The sequence below is a fragment of the Panthera onca genome, chromosome A1 (genome assembly GCF_046562875.1).
Source record: "Panthera onca isolate mPanOnc1 chromosome A1, mPanOnc1 haplotype 2, whole genome shotgun sequence".
Lineage (NCBI taxonomy): Eukaryota > Metazoa > Chordata > Mammalia > Carnivora > Felidae > Panthera > Panthera onca.
The window spans coordinates 147,747,216-147,770,209 of record NC_138339.1 but is presented as its reverse complement, the minus strand read 5'-3'; the positions used below and the strand labels follow the sequence as shown (position 1 = coordinate 147,770,209).

Genomic DNA, 22,994 nt, shown 5'->3' with positions numbered 1-22,994 from the left:
CTTGGGATGGTGAAGAGAAATGTGGCTGGAGCATGGATAGTGGAGAAAAATTAGCCTGATCTGATCAGGTAGACATGGAGGAAGAAACCACTGTACTGACCCAACAGGTTTGGTCTACACACCAAGGACAGTGTAAGTAGGGTCCACATCAGAATGCTATGGCTGTTTTCCATGTGACCTTTCATGCCTGGACTATTTACTTCTACTTGAAAATATACAGTTCATGCCCCATATGCGTGATGGTGGATTTAAAGATTTCTGCTTAAGTTGAAGCTGTGGGTGAGGGATGAAGGGAATTCAGGAATTGCTCCCTATGAAGAGATGCTGTGGGCTCCCTGGAATGTGATTTTTTTGAACACCTTAAGCTTTGCAATGGGATCCCTGCACCCTCAGCTGTCCATGGTATGTGCATACCCATTTCTTGTGTCTTCCCCAGGTTTAGTTTGTGTCCCAAGCCCTTAAGTGAACCATTGGATTCATGGGTTGACATGATGGTGGGTGAGATAATCCTCCCCCTTTGCAGTGCAAGATGCCAGGACTCAGGGGATCATAAGATGAAACCAGGTCAGGGCACATGGGAGCACGGAGTCTCATCTCAGATCTCCTCCCTGGAACTGAGGTCTTGATGCCCAGGGCTCACTCCCAGTGCTGGATGCAATCATCTAGTGTTTCCCATCGTCTGGTGGGAATCATCCTACTGGGAGCTGCCTGGCAACTCTGTGTGCAGAATGTGTCTAACTAAATCACATCCAAGCCCTTCAGGAATAGCTAGACCTCCATTTGCATCAGAGACAGCCAGACTACAAGCACAGCAAACACATTTCTACATTTGGGACTGCCTGACTCCCAAACTTCAAGCAAAACAGAAGTGTGTGCCAGCTCTGCGAGTCCTGGATGCAGCCTCATTGCTGCTGAGAGATGATGGATCGCAGGGAAAACCCAAGAGGGCAAAAGGAGGCACGTCTAGGAAGGTAGCTTCCTGTGGGTTAATGGGAAGTAGATCTTTTTCATTACACAGGCATTTCCCATCTGAGAAATATGTGCCATGCACAGTTCTCTGTACCTTACAAATATGGATGCATTTGATCCTCAAGACATGCCTGGTGGGTGGTGCTATTACTACCCTCATTGGCAGAGCAGGTGGTAGCCTCCTTGACCCAGCTGCACTTCTCAGAGCTGGAGACAGACTCTCAGCAGTGAGGCCCCAGCACACAAAGCTGCTACATGCTGCTCCTGACACCTTCCTGGGCTGGTCCTGCAACATTCCTGATGTTAAGGGGACTGTGGGCCTGCTGTGATCTGTGGGCTCCCTCACTCTATTCTATATCTCCAATATTCCATTTATATCTTGAGGATGTTCTTGTCCTACCTCCTGTGCTCATACTCTGTGGATGCTTGACCACAGCAGTCTATTTACCAGAGATGCTTTCAAGTCCTTCCCTACTGATTCCACACACTGTCATTTCCCACTGTTGGCTTGTCATGGGTTGTGTGCCTGCCAATTTTAGATACAAGTCAGCTTCTGGCCTTTTGCTTGTTGGCATTTGGATATTTTATTGCCTTTAACATTGGCTTTGTTCAGTGGTAAAGTTATACTGTGAATCAGATGATTTCACCTTTTTGTTTTTTGAAAACACTGTATTTTGCTTTGCTTCAGATGGTCTGATCTAGGACTTCCAATAATGTCAAAGTGCAGGAAGAACTTAAGGAAATATCCACTGAAGCAAATGCACTCAAAACAGGAATGAGCTGGTGCTGCCAGGCCACATGATGGACCAGGAGGAAAAAGGTGTTCACAGACATCCCCACTGCCCCCACCCACAGCAAGGTCAATTGCCCCACCGTAGAGGCCCCTCACCACTTAACACAGGTGATACTGTCACCAGCAAGCTCACCCACACCCTCTGCTGCCTGAGGCAGTTCCCAGCTGCAAGAAATTCATGAAAAAGGGCAAAGACGAGCTGGCCAAGAAACAACCTTCCGAAGCTGACACATTATTTTGCAAGTCATTCAAGATGGTGTGCCCTCCACAACTGGTACACCACAGGACAAGGAATAGGACAGGTGTCAGGAAAGGGAGGTACACCTACACCTAACTGGACAAGAGAGAAGAGGAAACAGGTGGTACAGTGCCTTTGAGAAGCAAACTGAACAGGAAGCCCATGGAGAGGGGAAGAGTTTCTTCATCCAAGAAGAGTTCCCTGGGCCTGCAGGCTAGAAAGGTGTTGGAGGTGGTAAGAGGAGTGGCCTCCAGTTGGCCCTCCAACAGGCCCTAGGTAGTTGCAGCCTCCCCCCACCCACCCACCCAGATCCTTGGTATGGATGCCTGCAAAGTGTCCCAACTCTGGGGGCTGTTCTGAACACATATTCTGGAGAGAACAAAGGCTTCTTGAGATGATCAGGATGGTATGCGTGCCTGAAACCAGTTAGGCCCCTATGTATACTTTTACGATTTGGTGGGCCTAAGCAGAGATCTCGTCTTGTGGCCACCAGACACAAGCCTCCTATAGATATTCTATTGCTTATTAAACCTGTCCCCCACTATCTGGAGTCACCTGTTCATTCTTCAATCTCTCCCTGCCCTCCACATATAGAGACTCATTTCAGATTACACACGGCAAGCTCCTGACCAGGTTCCACCAACAGAAGGCACAGATTCTGGAACCAGAGGACAAAGAGGCAGCTGGGAGATTTCTCTAGCGTGAGGAACACTTAGTGTGGTACCCAGACAGGAAGGAGGACGGGGCTGTGCACAGTGATGTGGAGTGTGGATTAAAGCAGATGCGCCAGGGCACAAGAAAGGCCTTTTAGTTCACTGAGACTTTGATACCCAGAGGAAAACACATCCAGTCTATGGCCAGAGCTTTGCCCAGGGCTGCAAGCCATTATTGCATCAAGATGCCTGGAGAATAGAGAACCAGGCACACTGCAGGAAGCACAGACAAGGCTAAGTTGGTCACTTGTAGAAGAGGACTAAGGAAGAGGAAGAAAATGGAAGCTGATGAGGTTCAAGTCATAAATGCAAAAATGTTTATCTCTGGGGCACCTGGGTGGCTCAGCCAGTTGAGCGTCTGACTTCAGCCCAGGCCATGATTTCATGGCTCGTGAGTTCAACCCCCGCTTCGGGCTCTGTGCTGAGAGCTCAGAGCCTGGAACCTACTTCAGATTCTGTCTCTCCCTCTCTCTCTCTCTCTCTCTCTCTCTCTCTCTCTCTCTCTGCCCCTTCCCCTTTCATGCTCTCAAAAGTAAATAAACAACAAAAAAAAGTCTATCTCTGGTTTTAAATTCAAGCTAATATACACAAGGATATGTTCCAATGTTTTCTCTACAATTCCTAGAAGGCTTCTGGGGGGCAGGGTGTTGTGAATATGTATAGAAAGTTTTTTGTTTTTCATAACTTAGTTTCATGAAATGTCTCATCCTGCCATAAACCATTGATCTTGAAGGACTTTTCCTCTGGACTTGTTCAGCGACGTGGCCCATGGGAGTGGCCAGGCCTTAAGCAAAGGTTCAGGGAGAAGGTGGGCATGCCCTCAAGAGCAATCCACTGTGCCTTTCTCGCTACTTGGGTCTTTCCTGTGCAAAGGAAGCTACCACCCATCTCATGGTACAGCTCTAGTCCTGGACCATGACCCACTTCCATTTGAGGAGCACTGTGTGTCTCTCCCCAAATGTGGTCTATGTGGATGATCCTCTGACACCAGCAGCAAAGGCCTGATCATTACCACACTGTTCCACTACCATGATCTCAACAGGAATACCTATGCTAGGCCAATCCTGTGGTGAGCTTTCTATCCCTATTAGAGAAAATGGGATACTCCTTTGGTCAAAAGGATATAAACAAACTTTAGGACTTTCAAATTTATCCTTAAGTTCAATTTATAGGCATGGAATATCCAACCCTTGGTGTCAAAGATTTCACTGAAAGAAGTTTCAACATGTGACTGGAGATTTCCATCTTCCCTTGGGTTCACAGTACATCCTCTCCCAGTTTTCCTGTCAAAGACCAGCTAAGGAACAGATGTGCAAGGACTGGCAGAAGGACAACAAAGGCCCCAATTCTGGAGATAATGGACAAGGACAGTGGCCTAGTGGGGCCTGACTCCATTTACAGGCAGCAGTGAAAATCTACCAGGAAACATCCCTGAGATCCAGAGGCAGCTCTCAGCAGAGGGAAAGGGAGGCTTATGGCTTAAGGGTACACTCTGGAACCTTGAACTCAGCCCCACACAAGCAGCCTCCCTGGGGAAAGTGTAGAGGAGCCTGGAAATTTCCCCTGTAGTAACAGGGTACCGATGAGCAGACACTGGGTGACTTGGGCTTGCAGATGTAGCAAGTGGACCCAGAACCTGAGGAAGGCAAAGAGGCAAGTGAACTCTCTCACCCATGTTCAAGGTCAAACCTCAGAAATCCCAGTATCTCCCAGAGCTCTGTCACACCAGGAAGGCCAGCGGCAGTCTATTCCATGAACACTGCCTGAGAGAAGGTTGGACAGGACACACCTGAGGGTCAAGTGGAAAACAAGGTCATGAGAGTCTATTGCCTGCCATATATTCACGTGGGATTCCAACTTTGGAACCAGCTGTCATTGCCAAGACCCTAAAGCCAGTGGGATGGGTCACATTCATGAACTGCAGGCCCAGTTAATGCAAGGGCTGCTCTGGCTGAGGGCAGTCTGACCTTGACTGCTACATCGCACAGGACCTTGAACTTTCAACATGACCAGGGCCCCTGAGAGGCTCAGGCAGCCCAGTAAGATGTGTTGTGAGGACCTCCAGGACCCAGCTAGGCACCCAGGGCCTGAGTCTTCCTCCATCACCTTCAAGCCCATCTCTTCAACTTTGCCCAAGAGAAGGTCGCAGCTCTCCTGGGGTACAGGACCCATATTCTCCTCACGCTGAGTCAGATATGGAGACTTGGAGATTCTCTGGAATATTAATCTTGTCTTCATTGGGTAGACAAGGTATTGTCATGGTCCCTTTACCCAGGAACCCTACCTCTTCCAAGGCCAAGGTCATGAATAAACTTGGAATGGAAACAGAAAACCTCCATCCCTTTCTCCCTGTAGCCAGGGTTGGAGGACAGACATGGAAGCCAGGAGTTAGGAGGGGTTGAGCTTCCTGAGGCCTGGAGATTCATATAGCAGGTGGAGAAGGGAGGAGGTCATTCATTCTTCATGTTCACAGGCTCATTGACATTCATGGGGCACCTTGTACATAAGAGAACAGACTTTCAGCCCTGCATTCAGCTATTTCTAGGAGGGCAGCCTTGACCTTTCACTTAAATTCTGGGCCTCATCATCCTACTACATTGACTACTGAAGCAACTACAGCCCAGTCTCAGATTATTTCTGTCATGCATACATCCGTACATATATGTTGAGTTCACGTGGTATGACAGCCATTTCTCCACATGCCTCACAAGAAGAGTAAGTGAACTTTCCTCCTGTTAAACTTTCCTCCTGTTAGAGTAGCTCAACTACTCTAGTCCTTATCTTCAAAATCATTACACACAACACTTCACTATCCTATTACTAATAAGTTCAGTCCAAACCATTCAGATTCCATCCATGGACAAATATGGTCTTCCTGATCAGAATATGAACTTTGTGAAAATGGATCCGACTTCATGGTCACAACAGGGCGCTGGTGAGGGGCCAGACACCCAAAAATGAACATTCCAGGGTACCCAGACCCTCTGTTTTGGGTGTCAAAGCCCAGACAAAGGGACTCTGCTAGGACCAGGGGGTGGGCAATGCACCCGTAGGTTAGCCAGAGACAGGGGTGGATGCAGACACATCTGCTGGCTTTAAATGCAGTCACCCTGTCTGGGAGCCCCTCCCCCAGGGCAGGTCTGTGGACGTAGACAAGGTACCTGAACCTAGTTAGACCTAGATTCTGTGTGCTCACCCTGGGAGGCCTTTCAAAGAGTCTCCAAGTCACAGGGCACAGAAGGCAGCTGCCACAGGTACAACAGGACCCAGGGTCCCTTCTTGGTACTGGGAGTGACTGTAAGAAGGCTGATACCCCCACCCACCTACCCATCCACCCAGAGGTCTCAAAAGACAGCTTGCTGCCCTTGGAGTTTATGTAGCATCAGTTAAGTCACCAGTAAATGTGATGCTGCTCTGAACCACATTCAGACCTGGATGACCCAATAGTAAGAGCCGCATTGTCCCCACCCTTTCCACTGAGACCTGTAGTAGGTCTCAGCCACCTACTAGGCCAGCCACCACAGGGGCACCAGAGACACCAAAAGCTGGAGGGTCTACAGTGGGAGAGGCAAGGCTCCTCTAGAATAGGGTCAGTCTGAGGTTCGGAGTCCTGAGCACAGACTTGGTCCTGGTGTCTGAGACCCCTGTCCACAGCTCCACCTCACCTACACTCAGGCACTGCTCACGCACTTGGGTTTAAAAGTGACTAGCAAATTCCTCAGTTTCTCCCTCTGCTCCAGTTTCTTTTCCCCTGATAGTCTTACAATACCATTTGCCTCCTGCCTTGCAGGAATATACAGTGACTCCATCTCCTCAAATGCCTCCAAGTCACTTCCGTGACACTGCAGCCACTGTTCTGGGCTCAGTTCACCTCCAGTTCTGACCCATGAAGACCTTCCTCCAGGAAAACCTAATATGTTCATTCACGTCTAGTACTTTGCCTGTAAGATACTAATACAGTGCCCCTTGTATTTGAGTATTCAGCCAAAAACTTAAATACCTTCTGCTTAAACACGTTTAACTGAAACTCTTGTACTTTTGCCGAAAATACTGTTTTACACTAAAAGGGGAAACCATTTCCCTTACAGTGAGGATTTGCCATAAACTTTAAGGTGGAATGAGAGCATTTCTTCACTTGTTCTCAAGAAGACAGACAGCCTACAAACATTTGAAAAGTCACTTCATGAAATGCAGTCATGCATTTCAAGTCAACCTCAGAAAGAATCCTGGGTCTGGCCCTGTCCTCTTCCCGAGGTGCTCTGATATTTATAAAGCGCTTCAGTCGCTCAAGGAGAAAAAAAAAAAGTAACAAGGCTGATTGGAGCCTCTTGAGGCTGAGCTTCTCAACCCAGAGTGCACATTAGAATCATATGGGTCCTTCAGAATGGATATTTGGGCCCTGCCTGAGTCATCACATCAGATTCACTGAAGGACACTCACCAGCACTGGGAAAGCCTCTCCAGGTAGTTCTAATCTACAACCTCATTGTGACTAAAAGTCCAGGGGATGCTACTGCTGGTGTCCATGGGAAGAAGCCCTTGAGGCCACAACTATTTTAATTCCAAAGTGAAGAACCATCAGTTAATTTCACATTTATGTACAGGCTGGTATTGGTGCACTTTGCACACCTGAAAACCTCAGCAAGGAAAAAATAATTCTATGATCAGGGGTGTACATTTGTGAAAATGCCCCAAACTTTTTTTTAGATGGGGGCATAGGGCCCAACAATGCTCCATGGTCTCTGGCACACACTCTCCCCAGGACCAAATACAACATTAGTTAGGGGCCTCTGTGATTACAGAGATGTACTCCAAGTCTTAAAATATTGAATTAACTACAGTCTTTGTGGACTGGCCAACTCACCCAGAGGGTGAGACAGAAGCTCTCCTCTTTGATTTTTAAAACCATAAGAGCTCTCCCTGGGTCCATCCATTCTTGACCAATCGTGGGGGAGTTTTATAACCCAATTAGAGGAAAGTCTGGCCAAATGCAGAGCCTATACACAAACTTTAACAACACCTTCAAAATATGTACTTGTTTAGTCAAATCTATAGATCTGGAATTTCAGCATTATTTGGGAATTGTTTCACTGAAAGCTGGTTGACCATGTGGCTCTGGAAACCCCAGCGTCATTCTAGACCAATTCCACTCACAGCCCAGCTCAGGTACAGGTGTGTGACAATGACAGAAGAGAACAAAGTCCCCAAACCTGGATGAACCAACTGGGACAGTGGCCAGGGAGACCATGACTCCATCCACAGTCAGCCCTTGGAATCTACCAAGACACATCCCTCAGCTTAGGACACAGTCTCAGCAGAGAGGAAGGGAGGTAGAAAGTCAAAGCTACTTCCTAGGACCTCTGATCTCAGTCTAACACAAGCAGCCTCCCCATGGAAGTGAGAAACAGTGGGGACACCCTCCTCCACACCATGACTGGGGATTAAGGAGTCAACACTGGGAGGGTCGGGCAAGTATATCCAGAACCTCACGAACCCTGGAGGTGGGTGGAATCCCTCTGGCCCATCTTCAATATCTGTCACCAGAAATCCCACTACATCCCAGAACTCTGTCACACACCCAGAAGGCCATCAGCAGACAAAGACCAAATGCTGACCGAGAGAAGGCTTTGCAGATTAATACCTCATTGCAAAGAGAAAAAAAGAAAACAAGTTCATGAGCCTGTGTCACCCTCAGTGTATTCACATGGGATTACAACTTTGAAAACTGTTGCCTTTGCCAAGTTCCCAAAGCCTTTGCCACATTTCCTGTGAATGCAGGGGCTGCTCGGCTCAGAGCAGTCTCACCTTGACTGCTACTTCACTCAGGAACCCCAACTTTAAACATGACCAGGGATCTTCAGAGGCTCAGGGAGCACAGGAAGTGATGTGTGACAAGGACTTCCAGGACCCAGCCAGGCACCCAGGGCCTGAGTCTTCCCCAGTCGCCTTCCAGCCCATCTCCTGAACTTCACTCAAGAGATGCCCCTAGCTCTCCCCAGGAGCAGATCTGGACCTCCATCACCTCTGAACCAGCTCCAGAGGCTTTGAGATTCTCAGAATATTGATCCCAATTGCATTGTGGGTTATAGCACAATCCACTGTAACCACGAAACTTTTCCTTCCCTATCAAGGCTAAGATCAAGAAACAGACTGGGGATGGAAACAGACAACCTTTATTTATCTCCTTCTCGTTCGTGGCCATGATTGGTGAGAGAGAATGAGAAGCCAAGGAGCTGGAAAGGGACTCAGCTTCCTAGAGCCTGGATTTGGACACCCTTCTCCTGCTGCTATCTCATTCATTCTTAGTGCTCAGAAGCTCATGGACCTTCAAGGGGTAACTTACACATTCTGAGAGGATAGCTCTTCCATCCTGCCTTCTGCATTTTCCAGCAGGGCAGCATCGGCCATTCATTTACCAGTAGTGTGCGTCACCCTCTCATTAACATTGTGCTAAAGAGCCCCCGAGTCTGGCTGGCAAAAGTGGAGGGGCCAGATGGAGTGTGTTCTGACAGCAAGCGCGACTTAGCGTCTGGGAGGTCATAAGTTAACAGCTCTGCTCGGAAAGCAGGAAGGCTGGAGGACAAAGGGAGGGAGAGCTGCTGAGCCCCTGGACGACAGAGCTCAGTTTGGTGGGGAACAAAGGCGCTCGCCAGCGCCATCTCCCTTGCCCATCCCCAGCCAAAATCCCAAAGGGAACCAGTTCCTGCCAGGGAACTTGCTCACTCCCCGCAAACACCCAACTCTGTGCTTCTGCGGAGCCAAACCTCCGGCAGCGGGTCTGACTCCCTCCCGCTGCCACAGGGCCCCTCCTGAAGTGGATCACCTAAGGAGAAGCGAGCTAAGCCTGCCCCTCCTGCTCCCGTGCACCTTGCCTACCCACCCCAGCTAATACGCCAGATCCCCAGCACCACAAGCCTGGCAGTGTGCAAGTAGCCCAGACGGGCCACGCCACCCCACAGTGAATCCCGCCCCTAGGAGAGGGGAAGAGAAGGCACACACCAGTCTGACTGTGGCCCCAGCGGTGGGCTGGGGGCAGACATCAGGTCTGACTGTGGCCCCGCCCACCAACTCCAGTTATACACCACAGCACAGAGGAAGTGCCCTGCAGGTCCTCACCACTCCAGGGACTATCCAAAATGACCAAACGGAAGAATTCCCCTCAGAAGAATCTCCAGGAAAAAAAAAACAGCTAATGAACTGATCAAAAAGGATTTAAATAATATAACAGAAAGTGAATTTAGAATAATAGTCATAAAATTAATCACTGGGCTTGAAAACAGTATAGAGGACAGCAGAGAATCCCTTGCTACAGAGATCAAGGGACTAAGGAACAGTCACGAGGAGCTGAAAAACGCTTCAAACGAAATGCAAAACAAAATGGAAATGACGACGGCTCGGCTTGAAGAGGCAGAGGAGAGAATAGGTGAACTAGAAGATAAAGTTATGGAAAAAGAGGAAGCTGAGAAAAAGATAAAAAAAATCCAGGAGTATGAGGGGAAAATTAGAGAACTAAGTGATACACTAAAAAGAAATAATATACGCATAATTGCTATCCCAGAGGAGGAAGAGAGAGGGAAAGGTGCTGAAGGGGTACTTGAAGAAATAATAGCTGAGAACTTCCCTGAACTGGGGAAGGAAAAAGGCATTGAAATCCAAGAGGCACAGAGAACTCCCTTCAGACGTAACCTGAATCGATCTTCTGCACGACATATCATAGTGAAACCGGCAAAATACAAGGATAAAGAGAAAATTCTGAAAGCAGCAAGGGATAAACGTGCCCTCACATATAAAGGGAGACCTATAAGACTCGTGACTGATCTGTCTTTTGAAACTTGGCAGGCCAGAAAGGATTGGCACGATATCTTCAGTGTGCTAAACAGAAAAAATATGCAGCCGAGAATCCTTTATCCAGCAAGTCTGTCATTTAGAATAGAAGGAAAGATAAAGGTCTTCCCAAACAAACAAAAACTGAAGGAATTTGTCACCACGAAACCAGCCCTACAAGAGATCCTAAGGGGGATCCTGTGAGACAAAGTACCAGAGACATCACTACAAGCATAAAACATACAGACATCACAATGACTCTAAACCCGTATCTTTCTATAATAACACTGAATGTAAATGGATTAAATGCGCCAACCAAAAGACATAGGGTATCAGAATGGATAAAAAAACAAGACCCATCTATTTACTGTCTACACGACTCATTTTAGACCTGAGGACACCTTTAGATTGAGAGTGAGGGGATGGAGAACTATTTATCATGCTACTGGAAGCCAAAAGAAAGCTGGAGTAACCATACTTATATCAGACAAACTAGACTTTAAATTAAAGGCTGTAACAAGAGATGAAGAAGGGCATTATATAATAATCACAGGGTCTATCCATCAGGAAGAGCTAACAATTATAAATGTCTATGCGCCGAATACCGGAGCCCCCAAATATATAAAACAATTACTCATAAACATAAGCAGCCTTATTGATAAGAATGTGGTAATTGCAGGAGACTTTAACACTCCACTTACAGAAATGGATAGATCATCTAGACACACAGTCAATAAAGAAACAAGGGCCCTGAATGATACATTGGATCAGATGGACTTGACAGATATATTTAGAACTCTGCATCCCAAAGCAACAGAATATACTTTCTTCTCGAGTGCACATGGAACATTCTCCAAGATAGCTCATATACTGGGTCACAAAACAGCCCTTCATAAGTTTACAAGAATTGAAATTATACCATGCATACTTTCAGACCACAATGCTATGAAGCTTGAAATCAACCACAGGAAAATGTCTGGAAAACCTCCAAAAGCATGGAGGTTAAAGAACACCCTACTAACGAATGAGTGGGTCAACCAGGCAATTAGAGAAGAAATTAAAAAATATATGGAAACAAATGAAAATGAAAATACAACAATCCAAACGCTTTGGGATGCAGCGAAGGCAGTCCTGAGAGGAAAATACATTGCAATCCAGGCCTATCTCAAGAAACAAGAAAAATCCCAAATACAAAATCTAACAGCACACCTAAAGGAAATAGAAGCAGAACAGCAAAGGCAGCCTAAACCCAGCAGAAGAAGAGAAATAAGGATCAGAGCAGAAATAAACAATATCGAATCTAAAAAAACTGTAGAGCAGATCAACGAAACCAAGAGTTGGTTTTTTGAAAAAATAAACAAAATTGACAAACCTCTAGCCAGGCTTCTCAAAAACATTGCGCTAAGGTCCCTTAATTAATCTGTCTCATTGGACTATTTCCCTGTTGTGGATACATACCTGCATATGGGATATGTTGAGGTCATGCTGTGTCCTGCATCGGTTTCTCCAATTTCTGCTGAAAAATCAAGGACTTTTTCTCCCAATTTAGATCCCAACTTTCCCTAACCCTTCTCTTGAAAAGCTGCCATTATTAAACAATTCATCACTATTACTGAGAAGATCAAAGTCACTAGGATTCAGTCTTTTGACAAATACTGCCTTCCTATGTAGAACAAACTGCAGGAAAACAGAGCTGGCTTAGTGGTCACTAGAGGGCACCTGTGAATGGCCAGCATCCAAAAAGGAACATCCTCAGGGACTTGGAACTTCTGTCTTGTGTGTCAAAGCCCAGAGAGGGACTCTCCAGGATGCACTGAGTGGGCATCCCCCCCCCACCCCCACAGATTAGTCAGCAATCAGCATTGGTTCAAGCACATGTGCTGGGATTGGAGTCCAGTCACTGCCTCTGAACTTGTCCCCTGGAAGCATCTCCAAGCAAGTAGAGGCATTGCTGGCTGAACCCAACTAGTCCTGGGCTCCAGGTCTTCACCCTGGCAAGCTGTTCAAAGATCTTCCTCCAGGGCACAGAATGGAAGCATCAGCTCCACATTCACCAGGATCGGAATTCCCCAATCTTGATTGATACGTGGGTCTCTTAACTACTGCAGCTGTAGGCTGGGCCCCTTCCCAAACCACCACCTACCCAGAGGATCCACACACAACTCTACCCACAGATTTCCTGAAGCATCTGAGGAGGGAGGACCAAACATGATGCTGGTCTGACCCAGGCTCACAGCTGGATGACCCCCAGTCAGGGCCACCTGGTCCCCACACCTTCCCTGACATCTGAGGAGGTGTCAGCCACCACCCTCTGGGACACCTGGGACACCAAAGGGCTGGTAGCTCTACAGCAGGGAAAGCAAGACTGCCTCAATGGGGGGGGGGGGGGGGGGGGGAAGCCCCATCCTGACCCTGAGCACAGATGTGGTCACTGTGTGTCTGAGCCCCCTGTCCCCAGATGTGGTCACTGTGTGTCTGAGCCCCCTGTCCCCAGATGTGGTCACTGTGTGTCTGAGCCCCCTGTCCTCAGCCCATCTTAGTGATGGGTCATCCTGTCATCACACTGGGGTTAAAATGGTGTCAAGCATTCTCTCAATCAGGTTTTCTCTTCCTGCTCAGTTATCCCCTGACATGTAGTCTCTACTGAAATATAAACTTTCCTCGTGCCATCTAGGAATGTACAGTGATTGCATCTCCCAAAATGCCTCCAAGTCAATTCTATGGCACTTCAGCCACTGTCCTAGGCTCCCAGGCACCCCCAGTTCTGACCCCTGAAGCCCTTCCTCCTGGAAAACCTATTATGTTCATTTGCATCTAGTACTTTGCCTTAGGATACTGAAACAGTGCCCCTTGTATTCAAGTATTCAACAAGAACTTAAATGTATTTACACAGAAGTGTGTCCATTACAGGTTGTCCTTACATTTATACTGAAAATGGCTTAAGTGTAAAACATTTCCCTTACAGTGAGGATTTGCCACAAGCTTTAAGGCAGAACATGAGCATTTCCTCACATGTTAAGACAGCCCTAAAAACATCTGAAAAGTCACTTAATCAAATGTTATATCCCTCTAGAGTCAATCAGGAAGAATTCTGGGTCTGGCCCTTGTCCTCTTCCCTGAGCTGCTCTGATATAAAGCTCTTTTTAGGTCTCCCTGGAAGAAAAGAACATAAAATCCAGGCTGATTGGACCCTCCTGAGGCTGAGCATCTGCACCCAGAGTACAAATTCCGATCACCCAGGTCCTTCAGAACCATTGCTATTTGGGCCCCGCCTTGATCATCACATAAGACTGACTGAAGAAAGGACACTCATCAGCACTGGGAGACCCTCTACAGGTAGTTCTAATCCACAGCCTCCGTGTGACTAAAATCCCAGCCCCTGCAGTACATTGAGGTGGGGAATTCCCCCCTGCTCTCACGTGGCTCATGACAGGATACATGCTATTCCCCTATGGGAGGAAATCTCTACCCAGGCTGCATTCTGAAATCACCCAGATGCTTCAAAAATATAAATCCTTGAGACTTCAGTACATTTGGGCTGAGGGCCAAACACTGGCAATGACCTATGAAAAGAGGAGTCCACTGTTGGGACTGGGAAGGAGTCTGCAGCTGAATTCCCTTGTACACATGATCCATGATCTCACTGACCAGGACTTACAGTGGGATTTACTAAGTGTTGGGTGAGGTCAAGTACAGACTGAGGGGTTCACCTTCTGAAAGGACTTTATGCACAAGAAAATGGACACCCTAGACAGGGGTAGGAGCCAGCTTGTAAGTAGCACTGGAGGGTGATGTGCAACTAACACAGAAGGAGCGCATCTCTCAAAGGAAAAGCATGCTCGATGTACTCAGGATGGTGCAGAAGATCAGTGTGGCTGGAACACGGATAATCGAGGAAGTTGAGCCTGAACGAGTGGTCAGACATGGAAAGAAATCACTGTCCTGGATAGCCTAATAAAGAGATTTGGTCTGCAAACCAGGGACAGTGAGAGAAAGATCCCCATAATAATGCTGTGGCTGTTGATCTTGAGAGTGACCTTCCGTGCCTGGACTTTTTACTTCTAAATATGGAAACCTCTAGTTCATGCCCCATATGTATGACATTGGATTTCAAGATTTCTGCTTAAGTTGAAGCTGTGTGTGAGGGATGGAGGGAATTCAGGAATTGTTCCCTGTGAGGAATGGTGTGGGCCCCCAGCGTGTGATCTACACGAACATCCTAAAATCCCTGATGGGACCCCTACAACCTCAGCTGTCCAAGGTATCTCCACACCCATTTCCTGTCTCCTCTCCAGCAGACTCCACCCCAGAGGCAGTCAGTCACTTTATAGGACTAGGCTGAGCCTGGAACTTCAATAATTTGAATGTCAAAGCCTACTGTACCTAACACAAGGGATGCCATTGCTGCTTCTAGTCCCCATATCTGATGGAATGAAAGAAGCTGTGTAATAGAGAAAAGGGACATCTAGTTGTGTATTTTATCTGGGGCTCAGGAGGAACACAGACAGAGACCTCGGGCAGGGAGAAAACTCAGCTTCCTGCTGCTTTGGGACCCGTCATTCTCTCTCTCCTCCATTGCTCTTCCTGCATGGAGACTCCATCCCCATGATGGCAGCTTTCAGACCAGAGAGTTGGAAACCTGCCTTCAGCCTTTCCTGCCTGATGGATCAGATGTCTTTCCTGTCAGGTTCCTGAGCCTCATTCCCTCCATTCAATGTGCAGCTGCTGCTTCTCACCCAAGTAGACACTTTTTTGCATTACAATAAAAGTACCCAGCATAGTTTTCTAAATTTTCTTAATTAAGACATGTTCTCCACATTTCCTCAAACATGTTGACAAAGTCAAAGTCAATCTACTCAAAAGGATATGTATTCAAAGTTTTGTCTTGAACAATTTGTCAGGTACAAACATATACCTGTATGTATACATCTCTCATTTCACATTCCTAACAATGCCTAGTTAAGGCACAACAGGAATGAGGGTATTTGCAGATAATTGATCTCCCATGGAAAATATTAGCTTAGTGAGAATTCTATTGCCTGATGGGTCACAGAGGGCACCCATCACCTCACCCCAGAGGCAGAAATGAACATTCCCATCTGGTGCTGGGGTTGACTGAGAACTTCTGACCTGTTAAAAACCAGACCAAGGGTCATACTAGGATTGCTGCACTGGGCAGTGCACCACATGTCAGTCATTGACAGCCTTGGGTACATGCACATCTGACCGCGACTGGATCACGACCACCCTGATCAGGGGCCTCCCCCCCCCACCCACCCAGAAACAAGCTCCTGTGTCCATTTATCAGTGTTAGGTGGGTTGGTCTGAACACCAAGGACAAGACAAGCAAGGTTGCCAGTGAGGATGTTACTGCTGGTGTCCATGGGAAAAGCCCAACTTGATGCCACAACTAGTTGAATTCCAGAGTGAAGAACCATCAGCTAATTTCACGTTTACGTACAGACTGGTGTTTCTGTACTTCACACTAGCCTGGAAACCCTCAGCAAGGAAAAAAGAATTCTGCAATCAGGGGTGTGCATTTGTGAGAATTACCCAAACTTTCGTTTTCAAGGTAGGGCATGTGGCCCAACGTTGTTCCACGATCTCTGCCACATTGCGATCAGGCACACACACTCCTGGGGACCAAACCAAGCACTAGTTTAGCTGTGATTACAGAGATGGACTCCAAGTCCTAAGTCCTCGAATTAACCACAGTCTTTGTGGACTGGCCTGTCTTAACTAGAGAGACAGAAACTCTCCTCCTTTGTGCATTTTAAAAATCACAAGAGATCTCACTGGGTCCATCCATAATTGACCAAAAATGGGGGAGTTTTCTAACCCTATTAGAGGAAATTCTGGCCAGAGGCAGAGGATATACACAAACTTTGACAACACCTTCAAAATAGGTGCTTGTTTGGTCAAATCTACATCTGGAATTTCAGCCTGATTAGGGAATTGTTTCATTGAAAGATAGTTGACCTGGGACTTTGGAAACCCCATCTTCTCTAGTCTACAGCTATCCTCTCCCAAGATTCTACTCACAGGTGCAGTTGTGTGATGATGGCTGAAGAGAACAAAAGACTAAAACTTGGATGAGTCAACTGGGACAGTGGCCTGGTTGGCCTTGACTATCTACAGGCAGCCCTTGGAATCCACCAGAACATATTCCTCAGCTCAGGACACAGTCTCAGCAGACAGTAAAGGAGGCATAAAGTTAAGGCTACTTCCTAGGACCTCTGAACTCAGCCTCATACAGCCTCCCATGGAACATGAACAGGAGCGTGGACAGCCCCCACCCTTCAACACCATGACTGGGGGTTGAGGAACCAACATTGGGAGAGTTGGGCAAGTGGATCCAGAACCTCACTAACTCTGGACTCAGGTGGAATCTCTCTGGCCCATCTTCAAGATCTGTCATCAGAAATCTCACTACATCTCAGAGCTCTGTCACACACCCAGAAGGCCATCAGCAGACAAATGACCAAATGCTGACTAAGAAGTCTTTGCAGATTAACACCTCATTGCAAAGCAGGAAAAAACTCATGAATCTGTGTCACCTGCAGTGTATTCATGTGGGATTCCAACTTTGAAAACAGCTGCCTTTGCCAAGTTCCCAAAGCCACTGGGGTCGGTCACATCTCCTGTGGATACAAGGGCTGCTCTGGCTGAGGGCAGTCTCACCTTGACTGCTACTTCACTCAGGAGCCTGAACTTTAAATATGACCAGGGACTCTTAGAGGCTCAGGGAGCACAGGAAGTGATGTGTGACAAGGACCTCCAGGACCTAGCCAAGCAGCCAGGGCCCAAGTCTTCCCTGGTCACCTTCAAGACCATCACCTGAACTTCACCAAGAGATGCCCCCATCTCTCCCCAGGAGCAGGACTAGACCTCCATTAACTCTGAACCAGCTCTAGAGGCTTTGTGATTCTCAGAATACTGATCCCAATTGCATTGGGTGATAAGGTGTTAGCACAGTCCACTGTAACAATGAAACCTTTCCTTCCCCAATGCTAAGGTCAAGAAGTAGAATTGAGATGGAAACAGACAACATTTATTATCCTCTTCTCCTTGGTGGCCATGATTGGAGAGAGAATTGGAAGCCAAGGAGCTGGATAGTGACTCAGCTTCCTAGGCCTTGAGATGGCCACCCTTCTTTGGCTGCTATCTCATTCATTCTTAGTGTCAGGCTCATGAATCTTCAAAGGGTAGCTTGCACATTCTGAGAGGATAGCTCTTCCATCCTGCCTTCTGCGTTTTCCAGTAGGACGGCATCATCCATTTATTTACCAGTACTGCACCTCACCCTTTCATTGACATTGAGCTGAAGCTCCTTAAGTAATCTGTCTTAGAAGAATATTTCTGTGTTGTATATGCGCACCTGTATCCTTGATGTTTCGGGGTCACGCTCTCTCCAATTTCTGGCGAGAAGTCAATGAGTTTTTTCTCCAAATTTAGATTCCAACTTACCCTAGTCTTTCTCTTGAAAATTTGCTATTATTAAACAATCCATCACTCTATTACTAAGATCAAGATCACTAGGATTCAGTCTTTTGACAATGTTCCAGAGGATCTTAAAGTCTCCAGATCTGGTTCAGAGCTAATGAAGGACCTATCTAGATCCCATGGAGAAATGGGACCTTCTCTTGCGTGAAGTTGAGGAGATGGGCTTGAAGGTGACAGGGCCCTAGGTGCCTGGCCGGGTCCTGGAGGTCCTCACCACACATCACTTTCGGGGGCGCCTGAACCTCTCAGGCATCCTGGTCATGTTTAAAGTTCATACTCCAGAGCATATAGCAATCAAGGTCAGAGTGCCCTCAGCCAAAGCATCCCCTGTAACCCCCTGGCCTGCAGTTCATGAATTTGACCTATCCCGCTGGCTTTGGTTTACTTCTAATGTTGAAACAAATTTAGTTCATGTCCTGTATGTGTGATAGCTGAGTTTAACATTTCTGCTTAAGTTGAGGCTATGAGTAAGGGATGAAGGGAATTCAGGAATTGTTCCCTAGGAGATGATGCTGTGGGGTTCTTACAGGTGATCTACATGAACATCCTAAGGTCCCCAATGGAACCCATGAAACCTCAGCTGTCCATGCTATCTCTACATCTGTTTCCTGTCTCCTCCTGAGAGGACCCCACCCCAGAGGCAGTGAGCCACCTCTTATGACTGAAGTTTAAGACAGTTTGAAAATCAAAGCCCACTATACCTGACACAAGGGATGCCATGCCTTAGCTGTTCCTGTGTAATGGAATGAGAAGACATCTAGTTCTGTCTTGTCCCTGGGGTTCAGGTGGAACACAGAGACCAAGTGCAGGAAGAAAACTTGGCTTCCTGCTGCCTTGGGATCCATCATTCTTCTCTTCTTCCACTCTTCTTCCCACACAGAGACTCCTTCCCCATCATGGCAGCTTTCAGATCATAGAGGAGGGAGTTGGAATCCTGCCTTTAGCCTTTCCTGCCTGTAGGACCAGATAGCTTTTCTGTCAGGTTCCTGGGCCTTATTCCCTCCATTTAGTGTACAGCTGCTGCTTCTCACTTTTTGCATTTCAAGTACTGAGCATAGTTTTCTAGATACTCAAATTAATGTATGTGTTTATTTGTACAATAGCTTTTAGACCTCTTTCTCCACATCTCCTGGGACAACTTCAAATGGACACACATTCTCTTGAGTCAAGCTTGGTCTTCAACAATTTCTCAGTTACAAACATCTACATTTATGTACATGCACCTTATTTCTTTTTCCTAACAATACCTAAAGTAATACTAAACAATCCGGAGGAAACTGTGCAAAAAATTCCTTTCCCACAGAGAATAGAAGCTTGATGAGAATTCAGTTGCCTGATGGGTCATAGAGGGCACCCATCATCTCACCCCTGGGGCAGAAATGAATATTTAAATCCAGAGCAGGGTTGATTAACAACTTCTGACCTGCATGTTAAATCCCAGTCTGGGGGTCACACTAGGATCTGGTGCCCTGAGCAGCGCACCGCTCATCAGTGACTGACAGCCTTGGGTACTGGCACACAACCACCCTGATCAGAGGCTTCCCCCCAGAGGCAAGCCCGTATGTTGTCCAGTTACCCACATAAGGACTGGTCTAACACCAAGGACAAGACATCCAAGGTTGCCAGTAAGGATGCTACTGATGGTACCCATGGGAAAAGCTCTTAACACCAGAACTATTACAATTCCAGAGTGAAGAACCATCAGTTAGTTTAAGAGTTCTATACAGGCTGGTGTTTCTGCACTTCCCACTAGCCTGGAACCCTCATCAAGGTAAAGATGATTCTGAAATCAGGGGTATGCATTTATGGCAATGCCCTAAACTTTCATTCTCTAGCTGGGGGTATGGGGCCCAACAATGTTCCACGATCTCTGCCCACATTGTGATCAGGCACACACTCTCCCAGGGACCAAATCAAACACTAGCTTAGGGGCCCCTGTGATTACAGAGATTCACACTCCAAGTCCCATGTCCTTGAATTAACCAGTCTTGTGGATTGGGCTGACTTAATCAGGTGGGCAAGAGAGAAGTTCTCCTCCTTTGTAGTTTTAAAAACCACCAGAGATATCACCAGGTTCATCCATACTTGATCATGGGTGAGCTATCTATCCCCAGTAGAGAAAATTCTGGCCAGAAGCAGAGGATATACACAAACTTTGACAACACCTTCAATATGTGCTTCTTTAGTCAGGTCTATAGACCTGGAATTTCAATCTGGTTTGAGAATTGTTTCATTGAAAGATAGTTGACCATGTGACTCTGGAAACCCTCCCTAGACCACAGCACACCCTCTCCCAGGATTCCCCTCACAGCCCAACTCAGGTGCAGGCATGTGACAATGGAATAAGAAAACAAAGGTCCCAAACCTGGATGAACTGTCTGGGACAGGGGCCTGGTTGGCCTTGACTATCTACAGGCAGCCCTTGGAAGCCACCAGGACACATCCCTCAACTCAGGACACAGTTCCAGCTGAGAGGAAGGGAGGCTGAAAGTTAGCTGCATCCTGGGATCTATGGAAGTAGCCCCATACAAGCAGTCTCCCCATGGAACATGAGGAACAACATGGACACACCCCCTCCCACACCATGACTGGGGGTTGAGGAACAAACATTGGGAGAGTTGGGCAAGTGGATCCAGAACCTCACTAACTCTGGACTCAGGTGGAATCTCTCTGGCCCATCTTCAAGATCTGTCATCAGAAATCTCACTACATCTCAGAGCTCTGTCACACACCCAGAAGGCCATCAGCAGACAAATGACCAAATGCTGACTAAGAAGTCTTTGCAGATTAACACCTCATTGCAAAGCAGGAAAAAACTCATGAATCTGTGTCACCTGCAGTGTATTCATGTGGGATTCCAACTTTGAAAACAGCTGCCTTTGCCAAGTTCCCAAAGCCACTGGGGTCGGTCACATCTCCTGTGGATACAAGGGCTGCTCTGGCTGAGGGCAGTCTCACCTTGACTGCTACTTCACTCAGGAGCCTGAACTTTAAATATGACCAGGGACTCTTAGAGGCTCAGGGAGCACAGGAAGTGATGTGTGACAAGGACCTCCAGGACCTAGCCAAGCAGCCAGGGCCCAAGTCTTCCTTGGTCACCGTCAAGACCATCACCTGAACTTCACCAAGAGATGCCCCCATCTCTCCCCAGGAGCAGGACTAGACCTCCATTAACTCTGAACCAGCTCTAGAGGCTTTGTGATTCTCAGAATACTGATCCCAATTCCATTGGGGTGACAAGGTGTTAGCACAGTCCCCTGTAACCATGAAATAGATGCTACAGGAAGCATCCCTTCCTTCCCCAGGCCAATGTCATGAAATAGAATTGAGATGGTAACAGACAACATTTATCTCCTTCTCCTTGGTGGCCATGATTGGCCAGAGAATAGGAAGCCAAGGAGCTGGATAGTGACTCAGCTTCCTAGGGCCTTGAGATGGACACCCTTCTTTGGTTTTTATCTCATTCATTCTTAGTGTTCAGAGGCTCATGGACCTCCAAGGGGTAACTTGTACATTCCAAGAGGATAGCTCTTCCATCCCACCTTCTGCATTTTCCAGCAGGGCAGCAACCACCATTCATTTACTAGTACCGTACCTCATTCTCTCATTAACACTGAGCTGAGGTCTCAAATAATGTCTCATTGGACTATTTCGGTGTTGTGTATGCACAACTGTATATAGGATATGTTGAGGTCACGCTGTGTCTTGCACGTGTTTCTCCAATTTCTGCTGGAAAGTGGATGAGTTTTTTCTCCCAATTTAGATCCCAACTTACCCAAACCTTTCTCTTGAAAAGCTGCCATTATTAAACAGTTCATCACTAGTAAAGTCAAAAGACTGAATCCTAGTGATTTTGACAAATATTCCCTTCCTATGCACAACATAAACTGCAGGAGAACTGAGCTGGCTTAGTGATCACTAGAGGACACCTGTGAATGGCCAGCATCCAAAAAGGAACATCTTCAAAGACTTGGACCTTGTCTCGGGGGTCAAAGCCCAGAGGGACTCTGTTAGGACCCATGGAGTAGGAAATCCCCCCACAGGTGAGCCAGCAGTCAGCATGGGCTCAGACATGTGCAAGGATTGGAGTCCAGTCACTGTCTCTGAGCTTACCCCTGGAAGCATCTCCGAGCAAGTGAAGGCATTGCTAGCTCAACCCAACTAGTCCTGGGCTCCAGGTCCCTGCCCTGCCAAGCCATTCAAAGATCTTCCTCCAGGGCACAGAAAGGAAGCATCAGTTCCAGGTGCACCAGGATCTGGATGCCCCAATCTTGGCTGTTAGATGGGTCTCATAACTACTGTGGCTGTAGGCTGGACCCCTCCACAAGCCATAGGATTCCAGACACAACTCATTGCCTACAAATTTCCTGAAGCATTTGAGGAGCAAGGGCTGGTTCACACTTGAAGGACCCAGCACTCAGGGCTACCTGGTTCCCACACCTTCCCTAACACTTGCCAGCCACCACCAAGGGATACCTGGGACACCAAAGTGCTGGAGGGTCTACAGTGGGGGAGGCAAGACTGCCTCAATGGGAGAGCTCGCCCTGAGCACAGTCATGGTCACTGTGTGTGTCTGAGCCCCCTGTCCCCAGTCCCGGTCTTAGTGACTTGTCAGCTTCTCATCATACACTGATGTTAAAATGGTCTCAAACATTCTTCCAGTCAGGTTTTCTCTCCCTGTTCAGTTGTCCCCCTGACCTGAGGTCTGGGTTGAAATAGAAATTTTCCTTGTGCCATTAAGGAATCTACAATACTCCATCTTCAAAAATGCCTCCAAGTTATTTGGATCACATTTCAGCCACTCTCCTGGGCTCACCTAGACACCCACAGTTCTGACCCATGAAACCCTTCCTCCAGGAAAACCTAATGTGTTCCTTGTCTTCAAGTACTTGGCCTGTAAGATACTAACACAGTGCTCCTTGCATTCAAGTTTTCAGCCAAGAATCTAAGCGTAC

At 47.3% G+C, this 22,994-nt stretch overlaps 1 long non-coding RNA gene across 1 annotated transcript in view; it reads right to left on the bottom strand.

The window, feature by feature from the left end:
• The window catches only part of LOC145715518 (uncharacterized), a 44,553-nt gene extending 39,974 nt beyond the window's left edge, over positions 1–4,579 (bottom strand). The window contains exon 1 of the long non-coding RNA XR_014137745.1: positions 4,385–4,579. This is a non-coding gene — a long non-coding RNA (uncharacterized LOC145715518). The remainder of the gene's footprint in view (positions 1–4,384) is intronic.
• Between the last annotated feature and the right edge of the window lie 18,415 nt (positions 4,580–22,994).